The following is a 13542-nucleotide window of genomic DNA, read 5'->3' on the forward strand; positions in this document are numbered from 1 at the left end:
AGGAATACCTGTGTTTGTGTCTGCTTGGTACGTTAAACAAATGAGGGCACCAGGCGCTTCTGTGAATGACACTGAGGAATCAGGAGAAGGCAGGAGGAATGAAACAGTGTTTGTGGAACGTGTGTATATGAAAACAGCGCGTTTTATATTTTCGGAGCTCGTGGCGCAACGGTAGCGCGTCTGACTCCAGATCAGAAGGCTGTGTGTTCAAATCACGTCGGGGTCAATGTTCTTCCGGGTAATTTAAGATTTATTGTTTTCTTTGCCGTTTCACAATAACCAGACTCTTGCTCCAAAGACTGTCTCACTCTTTCCACAGTGTCAGGGAGAGAAGCGCCACAATTCCTCATTTATTTAATGTGACAAGACACAAGCACAGGTATTCGCTCAAAATCAACCTGCAGGTGGTCACACAGAATAAACAGAGCCAGAGAGACAGGCAGAATCGGGAAACACCGGCAAATACACGAGAGATATTGACAAGGTGAGAAAGCGCTTTGCGATCAAAAAATTGCCTGAATCCCTGTGGTTAATGAAAGGGCTTTTGATGCTTGATTTCCTTACACACCTTGGAATTCAGATGAACCTGGTTCATGGTTTGCAGAACAATTTAAACCCCTGGGTTAAATCCATTAATTATTCGCTTTTCCCCAGCTCCAGAGCTCAGATTGTTACTGCCCATCCCTGGAGCTGCAAGATACCAGGGACCCAGGACAAACCTCCCCATACACCGAGCACAAGTTCAGGAAAACCCCGGGGGAGATGATATCCCGGTCACTGAGCCTTCATCAGCATTGAACAAGCACCCGGACGGAAACGTTCTTCATGCGGAAGTGATGAGATGCAGAAGTTAACGGAACAAGTCAGGATGGCCGAGCGGTCTAAGGCGCTGCGTTCAGGTCGCTGTCTCCTCTGGAGGCGTGGGCTCGAATCCCACTTCCGACAGTCTTCACTTTTAATTCCAAGCGGAACTCATTTATTTTCACACCACTGTAATGACATTGGGACATCCCTTAAAAGTGGGATTCAGCAGTTCACCTGCTCCATTCACATAGAAACATAGAAGATAGGAGCAGGAGTAGGCCATTCGGCCCCTCGAGCCTGCTCCGCCATTTAATGAGATCATGGCTGATCATCCACATTCAGTACCCTGTCCCTGCTTTCTCCCCATATCCCTTTATCTCTTTAGCCTTAAGAAATATATCTAACTCCTTCTTGAATATATTTAATGAATTGGCCTCAACTGCCTTCTGTGGTACAGAATTCAACAGGTTCACCACTCTCTGGGTGAAGAAATTCCTCCTCATCTCAGCCCTTAGTGGCTTACCCCTTATCCTTAGACTGTGACCGCTGGTTCTGGATTCCCGCACCATCGGGATCATTCTTCCTGCATCTAGTGTGTCTAGTCCTGTTAGAATTTTGTAAGTTTCAATGAGATCCCCTCTCGTTCTTTTAACTCTAGCGAATATAAGCCTAATCATCTCAATCTGTCTTCATACGTCATTCCTGCCATCCCATGTATCAGTCTGGTGAATCTTCGCTGCACTCCCTCCATGGCAAGAACATCCTTCCTCAGATAAGGTGACCAAAGCTGCACACAATACTCTAGGTATGGTCTCACCAAGGCCTTGTACAAATGCAGCAAGACATCCTTGCTCCTGTACTCGAAACCTCTCACTATAAAGGCCAACATTTGCCTTCTTAACCACCTGCTGCACCTGCATGCTTACCTTCAGCGATTGGTGCACACGGACACCCAGGTCTCATTGCAGTTCCCCTTTTCCCAATCTATTGACATTCTGATAATAAGCTGTCTTCCTGTTTTTGCCACCAAAGTTGATAACCTCACATTTATCCACATTAAACTGCATCTGCCATGCTTCTGTTAATCACCTAACCTGTCCATATCATACTGGAGTTTCTCTGCATCCTCCTCAGAGCACACATGCCCACCCAGCTTTGTGTCGTCTGCACACTTGGAGTTATTACATCTAGTTCAACCTTCTAGATCATTAATATATATTGTGAGTAGCTGGAGTCCTAGCACTTATCCCTGCCCTACCCCACTAGTAATTGCCTGCCACTTGGAAACAGACCCGTTTAGACATACTCTTTGCTTCCTGTCTGCCAACCAGTTCTCTATCTAAGTCTGTACCTTACCCCCAATCCCATGTGCTTTAACTTTGCACGCCAATCTCTTATGAGGGACCTTCTGAAAGTCCAAATACACCACATCCACTGGTTCTCCCTTATCTATTCTACCAGTTACATCCTCAAAAAATTCTAACATTTCCATCTGACCTGGTACTGAAAGTGGAGACGGTTCCACAGTGTAGCAGTTATCACGTTTGCGGAATCATTTTGTTGGAACTTGCTCCTTCTGCTTGTCCAGGGGCGAGATTGCTCTCCTGTGTGTGGAAATAACAAATAAAACAAAAGAATTAGGAGCTGGAGTAGCCCATATATTGTGTAAAATGAGATATGGGTAACAGTTAACAGTTAACATGCAAAGCACAAAACTTGCTGACAAGGGTGGTGCTGTTGCTGTTTGGCGAACCGACCTCTACCTAGCGGAAGCTGTACGCCAACTCTCCAACACCTCCTCCTACCTCCGCCTGGACCATGACCCCACTACCGAATATCAAGTCACCATCTGCAAGACTGTCACTGACCTCGTATGAGAAGAGATTGAGTAAACTAGGCCTGCAATCTCTTGAATTCGGAAGAATGGGAGGGGATCTCATTAAGCATGCACAATTATTACAGGGTTTGATCGGTTGGATGCTGGGAGAATGTTTCCCTTGGCTGGGGAGTCTAGAACCAGGGGCCACAACCTCAGGATAAAGGTTAGGCCATTCAGGACTGAGAGGAGAAGAAATTTCTTCACACAGAGGGTGGTGAATCTTTGGAATTTTCTACCCCAGATGGCTGTGGAGGCTCAGTCATTGGGTTTGTTCAAAACAGAAGTCGGTAGATTTCTGTCTGGTAAGGGCATCAAGGGATATGGCGATAGGGCCGGTGAATGGATTTGAGGCAGGAGGTCAGCCATGGTCTCATAGAATCCCCTACATTTGCTTAAAAATCTGTTCCATTATCTCTGACGAAAGGTTATCGACCTGAAACGTTAACTCTGTTTCTCTCTTCGCAGAAGCTGCCTGACCTGCTGAGTATCTCCAGCATTTTCTGTTTTAATTCAGATTTCCAGCATCTGCAGTATTTTCTCAGTTCGCATTTCTTTCATTGTGCAAAACAAGGTTATCGCTCAATTAATGACGCTTTGAAAGCAACATAAAAGTTTAACAAAATAAATACGGCCTAACGTGGGGCTCGAACCTACGATTGTGAAATTAAGAGCCTCATGCTCTACCGACTGAGCTAGCCGGGCCGGTCGAAACTATATTTCATTGTCGCTGATTGCAGTCAGGCCCGGCCCGGTCACAACAGCATGTCTGAGCCGCGTTTCTGCAAACTACGAAACAAGTTCTCCAGAAGCCCAAGGCGTATAATGAACTCAAGCAGCAAAATCCCTTTCATTAACCACAGGCAATTTTCTGATCGCATAGCGCTTTAGTCCTTGTCAATATCTCTTGTCTATTTCCCGGAGATTCCCGATTCTGTCTTTCTCTCTGGCTCTGTTTATTGTGTCTGTGGCCACCTGCGGGTTGATTTTGAAGGAATACCTGTGTTTGTGTTTGCTTGGTACGTTAAACAAATGAGGGCATCAGGCGCTTCTGTGAATGACACTGAGGAATCAGGAGAAGGCAGGAGGAATGAAACAGTGTTTGTGGAACGTGTGTATATGAAAACAGCGCGGTTTATATTTTCGGACCTCGTGGCGCAACGGTAGCGCGTCTGACTCCAGATCAGAAGGCTGCGTGTTCAAATCACGTCGGGGTCAATGTTCTTCCGGGTAATTTAAGATTTATTGTTTTCTTTGCCGTTTCACAATAACCAGACTCTTGCTCCAAAGACTGTCTCACTCTTTCCACAGTGTCAGGGAGAGAAGCGCCACAATTCCTCATTTATTTAATGTGACAAGACACAAGCACAGGTATTCGCTCAAAATCAACCTGCAGGTGGTCACACAGAATAAACAGAGCCAGAGAGACAGGCAGAATCGGGAAACACCGGCAAATACACGAGAGATATTGACAAGGTGAAAAAGCGCTTTGCGATCAAAAAATTGCCTGAATCCCTGCGGTTAATGAAAGGGCTTTTGATGCTTGATTTCCTTACACACCTTGGAGTTCAGATGAACCTGGTTCATGGTTTGCAGAACAATTTAAACCCCTGGGTTAAATCCATTAATTATTCGCTTTTCCCCAGCTCCAGAGCTCAGATTGTTACTGCCCATCCCTGGAGCTGCAAGATACCAGGGACCCAGGACAAACCTCCCCATACACCGAGCACAAGTTCAGGAAAACCCCGGGGGAGATGATATCCCGGTCACTGAGCCTTCATCAGCATTGAACAAGCACCCGGACGGAAACGTTCTTCATGCGGAAGTGATGAGATGCAGAAGTTAACGGAACAAGTCAGGATGGCCGAGCGGTCTAAGGCGCTGCGTTCAGGTCGCAGTCTCCTCTGGAGGCGTGGGTTCGAATCCCACTTCTGACAGTCTTTACTTTTAATTACCAAGCGGAACTCATTTATTTTCACACCACTGTAATGACATTGGGACATCCCTTAAAAGTGGGATTCAGCAGTTCGCCTGCTCCATTCACATAGAAACATAGAAGATAGGAGCAGGAGTAGGCCATTCGGCCCCTCGAGCCTGCTCCGCCATTTAATGAGATCATGGCTGATCATCCACATTCAGTACCCTGTCCCTGCTTTCTCCCCATATCCCTTTATCTCTTTAGCCTTAAGAAATATATCTAACTCCTTCTTGAATATATTTAATGAATTGGCCTCAACTGCCTTCTGTGGTACAGAATTCAACAGGTTCACCACTCTCTGGGTGAAGAAATTCCTCCTCATCTCAGCCCTTAGTGGCTTACCCCTTATCCTTAGACTGTGACCGCTGGTTCTGGATCCCGCACCATCGGGATCATTCTTCCTGCATCTAGTGTGTCTAGTCCTGTTAGAATTATGTAAGTTTCAATGAGATCCCCTCTCGTTCTTTTAACTCTAGCGAATATAAGCCTAATCATCTCAATCTGTCTTCATACATCATTCCTGCCATCCCATGTATCAGTCTGGTGAATCTTCGCTGCACTCCCTCCATGGCAAGAACATCCTTCCTCAGATAAGGTGACCAAAGCTGCACACAATACTCTAGGTATGGTCTCACCAAGGCCTTGTACAAATGCAGCAAGACATCCTTGCTCCTGTACTCGAAACCTCTCACTATAAAGGCCAACATTTGCCTTCTTAACCACCTGCTGCACCTGCATGCTTACCTTCAGCGATTGGTGCACACGGACACCCAGGTCTCATTGCAGTTCCCCTTTTCCCAATCTATTGACATTCTGATAATAAGCTGTCTTCCTGTTTTTGCCACCAAAGTTGATAACCTCACATTTATCCACATTAAACTGCATCTGCCATGCTTCTGTTAATCACCTAACCTGTCCATATCATACTGGAGTTTCTCTGCGTCCTCCTCAGAGCACACATGCCCACCCAGCTTTGTGTCGTCTGCACACTAGGAGTTATTACATCTAGTTCAACCTTCTAGATCATTAATATATATTGTGAGTAGCTGGAGTCCTAGCACTTATCCCTGCCCTACCCCACTAGTAATTGCCTGCCACTTGGAAACAGACCCGTTTAGACATACTCTTTGCTTCCTGTCTGCCAACCAGTTCTCTATCTAAGTCTGTACCTTACCCCCAATCCCATGTGCTTTAACTTTGCACGCCAATCTCTTATGTGGGACCATCTGAAAGTCCAAATACACCACATCCACTGGTTCTCCCTTATCTATTCTACCAGTTACATCCTCAAAAAATTCTAACATTTCCATCTGACCTGGTACTGAAAGTGGAGACGGTTCCACAGTGTAGCAGTTATCACGTTTGCGGAATCATTTTGTTGGAACTTGCTCCTTCTGCTTGTCCAGGGGCGAGATTGCTCTCCTGTGTGTGGAAATAACAAATAAAACAAAAAAATTAGGAGCTGGAGTAGCCCATATATTGTGTAAAATGAGATATGGGTAACAGTTAACAGTTAACATGCAAAGCACAAAACTTGCTGACAAGGGTGGTGCTGTTGCTGTTTGGCGAACCGACCTCTACCTAGCGGAAGCTGTACGCCAACTCTCCAACACCTCCTCCTACCTCCGCCTGGACCATGACCCCACTACCGAATATCAAGTCACCATCTGCAAGACTGTCACTGACCTCGTATGAGAAGAGATTGAGTAAACTAGGCCTGCAATCTCTTGAATTCGGAAGAATGGGAGGGGATCTCATTAAGCATGCACAATTATTACAGGGTTTGATCGGTTGGATGCTGGGAGAATGTTTCCCTTGGCTGGGGAGTCTAGAACCAGGTGCCACAACCTCAGGATAAAGGTTAGGCCATTCAGGACTGAGAGGAGAAGACATTTCTTCACACAGAGGGTGGTGAATCTTTGGAATTTTCTACCCCAGATAGCTGTGGAGGCTCAGTCATTGGGTATGTTCAAAACAGAAGTCGGTAGATTTCTGTCTGGTAAGGGCATCAAGGGATATGGCGATAGGGCCGGTGAATGGATTTGAGGCAGGAGATCAGGCATGGTCTCATAGAATCCCCTACATTGGCTTAAAAATCTGTTCCATTGTCTCTGACGAAAGGTTATCGACCTGAAACGTTAACTCTCTTTCTCTCTTCGCAGAAGCTGCCTGACCTGCTGAGTATCTCCAGCATTTTCTGTTTCAATTCAGATTTCCAGCATCTGCAGTATTTTCTCAGTTCGCATTTCTTTCCTTGTGCAAAACAAGGTTATCGCTCAATTAATGACGCTTTGAAAGCAACATAAAAGTTTAACAAAATAAATACCGCCTAACGTGGGGCTCGAACCCACGACTCTGAAATTAAGAACCTCATGCTCTACCGACTGAGCTAGCCGGGCCGGTCGAAACTATATTTCATTGTCGCTGATTGCAGTCAGGCCCGGCCCGGTCACAACAGCATGTCTGAGCCGCGTTTCTGCAAACTACGAAACAAGTTCTCCAGAAGCCCAAGGCGTATAAGGAACTCAAGCAGCAAAATCCCTTTCATTAACCACAGGCAATTTTCTGATCGCAAAGCGCTTTAGTCCTTGTCAATATCTCTTGTCTATTTCCCGGAGATTCCCGATTCTGTCTTTCTCTCTGGCTCTGTTTATTGTGTCTGTGGCCACCTGCGGGTTGATTTTGAAGGAATACCTGTGTTTGTGTCTGCTTGGTACGTTAAACAAATGAGGGCATCAGGCGCTTCTGTGAATGACACTGAGGAATCAGGAGAAGGCAGGAGGAATGAAACAGTGTTTGTGGAACGTGTGTATATGAAAACAGCGCGGTTTATATTTTCGGACCTCGTGGCGCAACGGTAGCGCGTCTGACTCCAGATCAGAAGGCTGCGTGTTCAAATCACGTCGGGGTCAATGTTCTTCCGGGTAATTTAAGATTTATTGTTTTCTTTGCCGTTTCACAATAACCAGACTCTTGCTCCAAAGACTGTCTCACTCTTTCCCCAGTGTCAGGGAAAGAGGCGCCACAATTCCTCATTTATTTAATGTGACAAGACACAAGCACAGGTATTCGCTCAAAATCAACCTGCAGGTGGTCACACAGAATAATCAGAGCCAGAGAGACAGGCAGAATCGGGAAACACCGGCAAATACACGAGAGATATTGACAAGGTGAGAAAGCGCTTTGCGATCAAAAAATTGCCTGAATCCCTGTGGTTAATGAAAGGGCTTTTGATGCTTGATTTCCTTACACACCTTGGAATTCAGATGAACCTGGTTCATGGTTTGCAGAACAATTTAAACCCCTGGGTTAAATCCATTAATTATTCGCTTTTCCCCAGCTCCAGAGCTCAGATTGTTACTGCCCATCCCTGGAGCTGCAAGATACCAGGGACCCAGGACAAACCTCCCCATACACCGAGCACAAGTTCAGGAAAACCCCGGGGGAGATGATATCCCGGTCACTGAGCCTTCATCAGCATTGAACAAGCACCCGGACGGAAACGTTCTTCATGCGGAAGTGATGAGATGCAGAAGTTAACGGAACAAGTCAGGATGGCCGAGCGGTCTAAGGCGCTGCGTTCAGGTCGCAGTCTCCTCTGGAGGCGTGGGTTCGAATCCCACTTCTGACAGTCTTTACTTTTAATTACCAAGCGGAACTCATTTATTTTCACACCACTGTAATGACATTGGGACATCCCTTAAAAGTGGGATTCAGCAGTTCACCTGCTCCATTCACATAGAAACATAGAAGATAGGAGCAGGAGTAGGCCATTCGGCCCCTCGAGCCTGCTCCGCCATTTAATGAGATCATGGCTGATCATCCACATTCAGTACCCTGTCCCTGCTTTCTCCCCATATCCCTTTATCTCTTTAGCCTTAAGAAATATATCTAACTCCTTCTTGAATATATTTAGTGAATTGGCCTCAACTGCCTTCTGTGGTACAGAATTCAACAGGTTCACCACTCTCTGGGTGAAGAAATTCCTCCTCATCTCAGCCCTTAGTGGCTTACCCCTTATCCTTAGACTGTGACCGCTGGTTCTGGATCCCGCACCATCGGGATCATTCTTCCTGCATCTAGTGTGTCTAGTCCTGTTAGAATTATGTAAGTTTCAATGAGATCCCCTCTCGTTCTTTTAACTCTAGCGAATATAAGCCTAATCATCTCAATCTGTCTTCATACGACATTCCTGCCATCCCATGTATCAGTCTGGTGAATCTTCGCTGCACTCCCTCCATGGCAAGAACATCCTTCCTCAGATAAGGTGACCAAAGCTGCACACAATACTCTAGGTATGGTCTCACCAAGGCCTTGTACAAATGCAGCAAGACATCCTTGCTCCTATACTCGAAACCTCTCACTATAAAGGCCAACATTTGCCTTCTTAACCACCTGCTGCACCTGCATGCTTACCTTCAGCGATTGGTGCACACGGACACCCAGGTCTCATTGCAGTTCCCCTTTTCCCAATCTATTGACATTCTGATAATAAGCTGTCTTCCTGTTTTTGCCACCAAAGTTGATAACCTCACATTTATCCACATTAAACTGCATCTGCCATGCTTCTGTTAATCACCTAACCTGTCCATATCATACTGGAGTTTCTCTGCGTCCTCCTCAGAGCACACATGCCCACCCAGCTTTGTGTCGTCTGCACACTAGGAGTTATTACATCTAGTTCAACCTTCTAGATCATTAATATATATTGTGAGTAGCTGGAGTCCTAGCACTTATCCCTGCCCTACCCCACTAGTAATTGCCTGCCACTTGGAAACAGACCCGTTTAGACATACTCTTTGCTTCCTGTCTGCCAACCAGTTCTCTATCTAAGTCTGTACCTTACCCCCAATCCCATGTGCTTTAACTTTGCACGCCAATCTCTTATGTGGGACCATCTGAAAGTCCAAATACACCACATCCACTGGTTCTCCCTTATCTATTCTACCAGTTACATCCTCAAAAAATTCTAACATTTCCATCTGACCTGGTACTGAAAGTGGAGACGGTTCCACAGTGTAGCAGTTATCACGTTTGCGGAATCATTTTGTTGGAACTTGCTCCTTCTGCTTGTCCAGGGGCGAGATTGCTCTCCTGTGTGTGGAAATAACAAATAAAACAAAAAAATTAGGAGCTGGAGTAGCCCATATATTGTGTAAAATGAGATATGGGTAACAGTTAACAGTTAACATGCAAAGCACAAAACTTGCTGACAAGGGTGGTGCTGTTGCTGTTTGGCGAACCGACCTCTACCTAGCGGAAGCTGTACGCCAACTCTCCAACACCTCCTCCTACCTCCGCCTGGACCATGACCCCACTACCGAATATCAAGTCAACATCTGCAAGACTGTCACTGACCTCGTATGAGAAGAGATTGAGTAAACTAGGCCTGCAATCTCTTGAATTCGGAAGAATGGGAGGGGATCTCATTAAGCATGCACAATTATTACAGGGTTTGATCGGTTGGATGCTGGGAGAATGTTTCCCTTGGCTGGGGAGTCTAGAACCAGGTGCCACAACCTCAGGATAAAGGTTAGGCCATTCAGGACTGAGAGGAGAAGACATTTCTTCACACAGAGCGTGGTGAATCTTTGGAATTTTCTACCCCAGATAGCTGTGGAGGCTCAGTCATTGGGTATGTTCAAAACAGAAGTCGGTAGATTTCTGTCTGGTAAGGGCATCAAGGGATATGGCGATAGGGCCGGTGAATGGATTTGAGGCAGGAGATCAGGCATGGTCTCATAGAATCCCCTACATTGGCTTAAAAATCTGTTCCATTGTCTCTGACGAAAGGTTATCGACCTGAAACGTTAACTCTCTTTCTCTCTTCGCAGAAGCTGCCTGACCTGCTGAGTATCTCCAGCATTTTCTGTTTCAATTCAGATTTCCAGCATCTGCAGTATTTTCTCAGTTCGCATTTCTTTCATTGTGCAAAACAAGGTTATCGCTCAATTAATGACGCTTTGAAAGCAACATAAAAGTTTAACAAAATAAATACCGCCTAACGTGGGGCTCGAACCCACGACTCTGAAATTAAGAACCTCATGCTCTACCGACTGAGCTAGCCGGGCCGGTCGAAACTATATTTCATTGTCGCTGATTGCAGTCAGGCCCGGCCCGGTCACAACAGCATGTCTGAGCCGCGTTTCTGCAAACTACGAAACAAGTTCTCCAGAAGCCCAAGGCGTATAAGGAACTCAAGCAGCAAAATCCCTTTCATTAACCACAGGCAATTTTCTGATCGCAAAGCGCTTTAGTCCTTGTCAATATCTCTTGTCTATTTCCCGGAGATTCCCGATTCTGTCTTTCTCTCTGGCTCTGTTTATTGTGTCTGTGGCCACCTGCGGGTTGATTTTGAAGGAATACCTGTGTTTGTATCTGCTTGGTACGTTAAACAAATGAGGGCATCAGGCGCTTCTGTGAATGACACTGAGGAATCAGGAGAAGGCAGGAGGAATGAAACAGTGTTTGTGGAACGTGTGTATATGAAAACAGCGCGGTTTATATTTTCGGACCTCGTGGCGCAACGGTAGCGCGTCTGACTCCACATCAGAAGGCTGCGTGTTCAAATCACGTCGGGGTCAATGTTCTTCCGGGTAATTTAAGATTTATTGTTTTCTTTGCCGTTTCACAATAACCAGACTCTTGCTCCAAAGACTGTCTCACTCTTTCCCCAGTGTCAGGGAAAGAGGCGCCACAATTCCTCATTTATTTAATGTGACAAGACACAAGCACAGGTATTCGCTCAAAATCAACCTGCAGGTGGTCACACAGAATAATCAGAGCCAGAGAGACAGGCAGAATCGGGAAACACCGGCAAATACACGAGAGATATTGACAAGGTGAGAAAGCGCTTTGCGATCAAAAAATTGCCTGAATCCCTGTGGTTAATGAAAGGGCTTTTGATGCTTGATTTCCTTACACACCTTGGAATTCAGATGAACCTGGTTCATGGTTTGCAGAACAATTTAAACCCCTGGGTTAAATCCATTAATTATTCGCTTTTCCCCAGCTCCAGAGCTCAGATTGTTACTGCCCATCCCTGGAGCTGCAAGATACCAGGGACCCAGGACAAACCTCCCCATACACCGAGCACAAGTTCAGGAAAACCCCGGGGGAGATGATATCCCGGGCACTGAGCCTTCATCAGCATTGAACAAGCACCCGGACGGAAACGTTCTTCATGCGGAAGTGATGAGATGCAGAAGTTAACGGAACAAGTCAGGATGGCCGAGCGGTCTAAGGCGCTCCGTTCAGGTCGCAGTCTCCTCTGGAGGCGTGGGTTCGAATCCCACTTCTGACAGTCTTTACTTTTAATTACCAAGCGGAACTCATTTATTTTCACACCACTGTAATGACATTGGGACATCCCTTAAAAGTGGGATTCAGCAGTTCACCTGCTCCATTCACATAGAAACATAGAAGATAGGAGCAGGAGTAGGCCATTCGGCCCCTCGAGCCTGCTCCGCCATTTAATGAGATCATGGCTGATCATCCACATTCAGTACCCTGTCCCTGCTTTCTCCCCATATCCCTTTATCTCTTTAGCCTTAAGAAATATATCTAACTCCTTCTTGAATATATTTAATGAATTGGCTTCAACTGCCTTCTGTGGTACAGAATTCAACAGGTTCACCACTCTCTGGGTGAAGAAATTCCTCCTCATCTCAGCCCTTAGTGGCTTACCCCTTATCCTTAGACTGTGACCGCTGGTTCTGGATCCCGCACCATCGGGATCATTCTTCCTGCATCTAGTGTGTCTAGTCCTTTTAGAATTATGTAAGTTTCAATGAGATCCCCTCTCGTTCTTTTAACTCTAGCGAATATAAGCCTAATCATCTCAATCTGTCTTCATACGTCATTCCTGCCATCCCATGTATCAGTCTGGTGAATCTTCGCTGCACTCCCTCCATGGCAAGAATATCCTTCCTCAGATAAGGTGACCAAAGCTGCACACAATACTCTAGGTATGGTCTCACCAAGGCCTTGTACAAATGCAGCAAGACATCCTTGCTCCTATACTCGAAACCTCTCACTATAAAGGCCAACATTTGCCTTCTTAACCACCTGCTGCACCTGCATGCTTACCTTCAGCGATTGGTGCACACGGACACCCAGGTCTCATTGCAGTTCCCCTTTTCCCAATCTATTGACATTCTGATAATAAGCTGTCTTCCTGTTTTTGCCACCAAAGTTGATAACCTCACATTTATCCACATTAAACTGCATCTGCCATGCTTCTGTTAATCACCTAACCTGTCCATATCATACTGGAGTTTCTCTGCGTCCTCCTCAGAGCACACATGCCCACCCAGCTTTGTGTCGTCTGCACACTAGGAGTTATTACATCTAGTTCAACCTTCTAGATCATTAATATATATTGTGAGTAGCTGGAGTCCTAGCACTTATCCCTGCCCTACCCCACTAGTAATTGCCTGCCACTTGGAAACAGACCCGTTTAGACATACTCTTTGCTTCCTGTCTGCCAACCAGTTCTCTATCTAAGTCTGTACCTTACCCCCAATCCCATGTGCTTTAACTTTGCACGCCAATCTCTTATGTGGGACCATCTGAAAGTCCAAATACACCACATCCACTGGTTCTCCCTTATCTATTCTACCAGTTACATCCTCAAAAAATTCTAACATTTCCATCTGACCTGGTACTGAAAGTGGAGACGGTTCCACAGTGTAGCAGTTATCACGTTTGCGGAATCATTTTGTTGGAACTTGCTCCTTCTGCTTGTCCAGGGGCGAGATTGCTCTCCTGTGTGTGGAAATAACAAATAAAACAAAAAAATTAGGAGCTGGAGTAGCCCATATATTGTGTAAAACGAGATATGGGTAACAGTTAACAGTTAACATGCAAAGCACAAAACTTGCTG

At 45.8% G+C, this 13542-nt stretch overlaps 10 non-coding genes across 10 annotated transcripts; 8 read left to right on the top strand and 2 right to left on the bottom strand.

Annotated features, from left to right (window-relative positions):
* Positions 1-154: 154 nt before the first annotated feature.
* Positions 155-226, top strand: trnaw-cca (transfer RNA tryptophan (anticodon CCA)). The gene has a single exon. It is a non-coding gene; the product is annotated as a tRNA-Trp (tRNA).
* A 636-nt stretch (positions 227-862) lies between these two features.
* trnal-cag (transfer RNA leucine (anticodon CAG)) lies at positions 863-945 on the top strand. The gene has a single exon. It is a non-coding gene; the product is annotated as a tRNA-Leu (tRNA).
* A 2881-nt stretch (positions 946-3826) lies between these two features.
* trnaw-cca (transfer RNA tryptophan (anticodon CCA)) lies at positions 3827-3898 on the top strand. Its single transcript has one exon. It is a non-coding gene; the product is annotated as a tRNA-Trp (tRNA).
* Positions 3899-4534: 636 nt separating this feature from the next.
* On the top strand, positions 4535-4617 carry trnal-cag (transfer RNA leucine (anticodon CAG)). The gene has a single exon. It is a non-coding gene; the product is annotated as a tRNA-Leu (tRNA).
* A 2367-nt stretch (positions 4618-6984) lies between these two features.
* On the bottom strand, positions 6985-7057 carry trnak-cuu (transfer RNA lysine (anticodon CUU)). Its single transcript has one exon. It is a non-coding gene; the product is annotated as a tRNA-Lys (tRNA).
* A 441-nt stretch (positions 7058-7498) lies between these two features.
* On the top strand, positions 7499-7570 carry trnaw-cca (transfer RNA tryptophan (anticodon CCA)). Its single transcript has one exon. It is a non-coding gene; the product is annotated as a tRNA-Trp (tRNA).
* Positions 7571-8206: 636 nt separating this feature from the next.
* On the top strand, positions 8207-8289 carry trnal-cag (transfer RNA leucine (anticodon CAG)). The gene has a single exon. It is a non-coding gene; the product is annotated as a tRNA-Leu (tRNA).
* Positions 8290-10656: 2367 nt separating this feature from the next.
* trnak-cuu (transfer RNA lysine (anticodon CUU)) lies at positions 10657-10729 on the bottom strand. The gene has a single exon. It is a non-coding gene; the product is annotated as a tRNA-Lys (tRNA).
* A 441-nt stretch (positions 10730-11170) lies between these two features.
* trnaw-cca (transfer RNA tryptophan (anticodon CCA)) lies at positions 11171-11242 on the top strand. The gene has a single exon. It is a non-coding gene; the product is annotated as a tRNA-Trp (tRNA).
* A 636-nt stretch (positions 11243-11878) lies between these two features.
* Positions 11879-11961, top strand: trnal-cag (transfer RNA leucine (anticodon CAG)). The gene has a single exon. It is a non-coding gene; the product is annotated as a tRNA-Leu (tRNA).
* Positions 11962-13542: the final 1581 nt, after the last annotated feature.

The sequence above is a fragment of the Somniosus microcephalus genome, unplaced genomic scaffold, assembly GCF_052327205.1.
Source record: "Somniosus microcephalus isolate GS21.2 unplaced genomic scaffold, FLI_Smic_1.0 unresolved_chr4, whole genome shotgun sequence".
Classification (NCBI taxonomy): domain Eukaryota; kingdom Metazoa; phylum Chordata; class Chondrichthyes; order Squaliformes; family Somniosidae; genus Somniosus; species Somniosus microcephalus.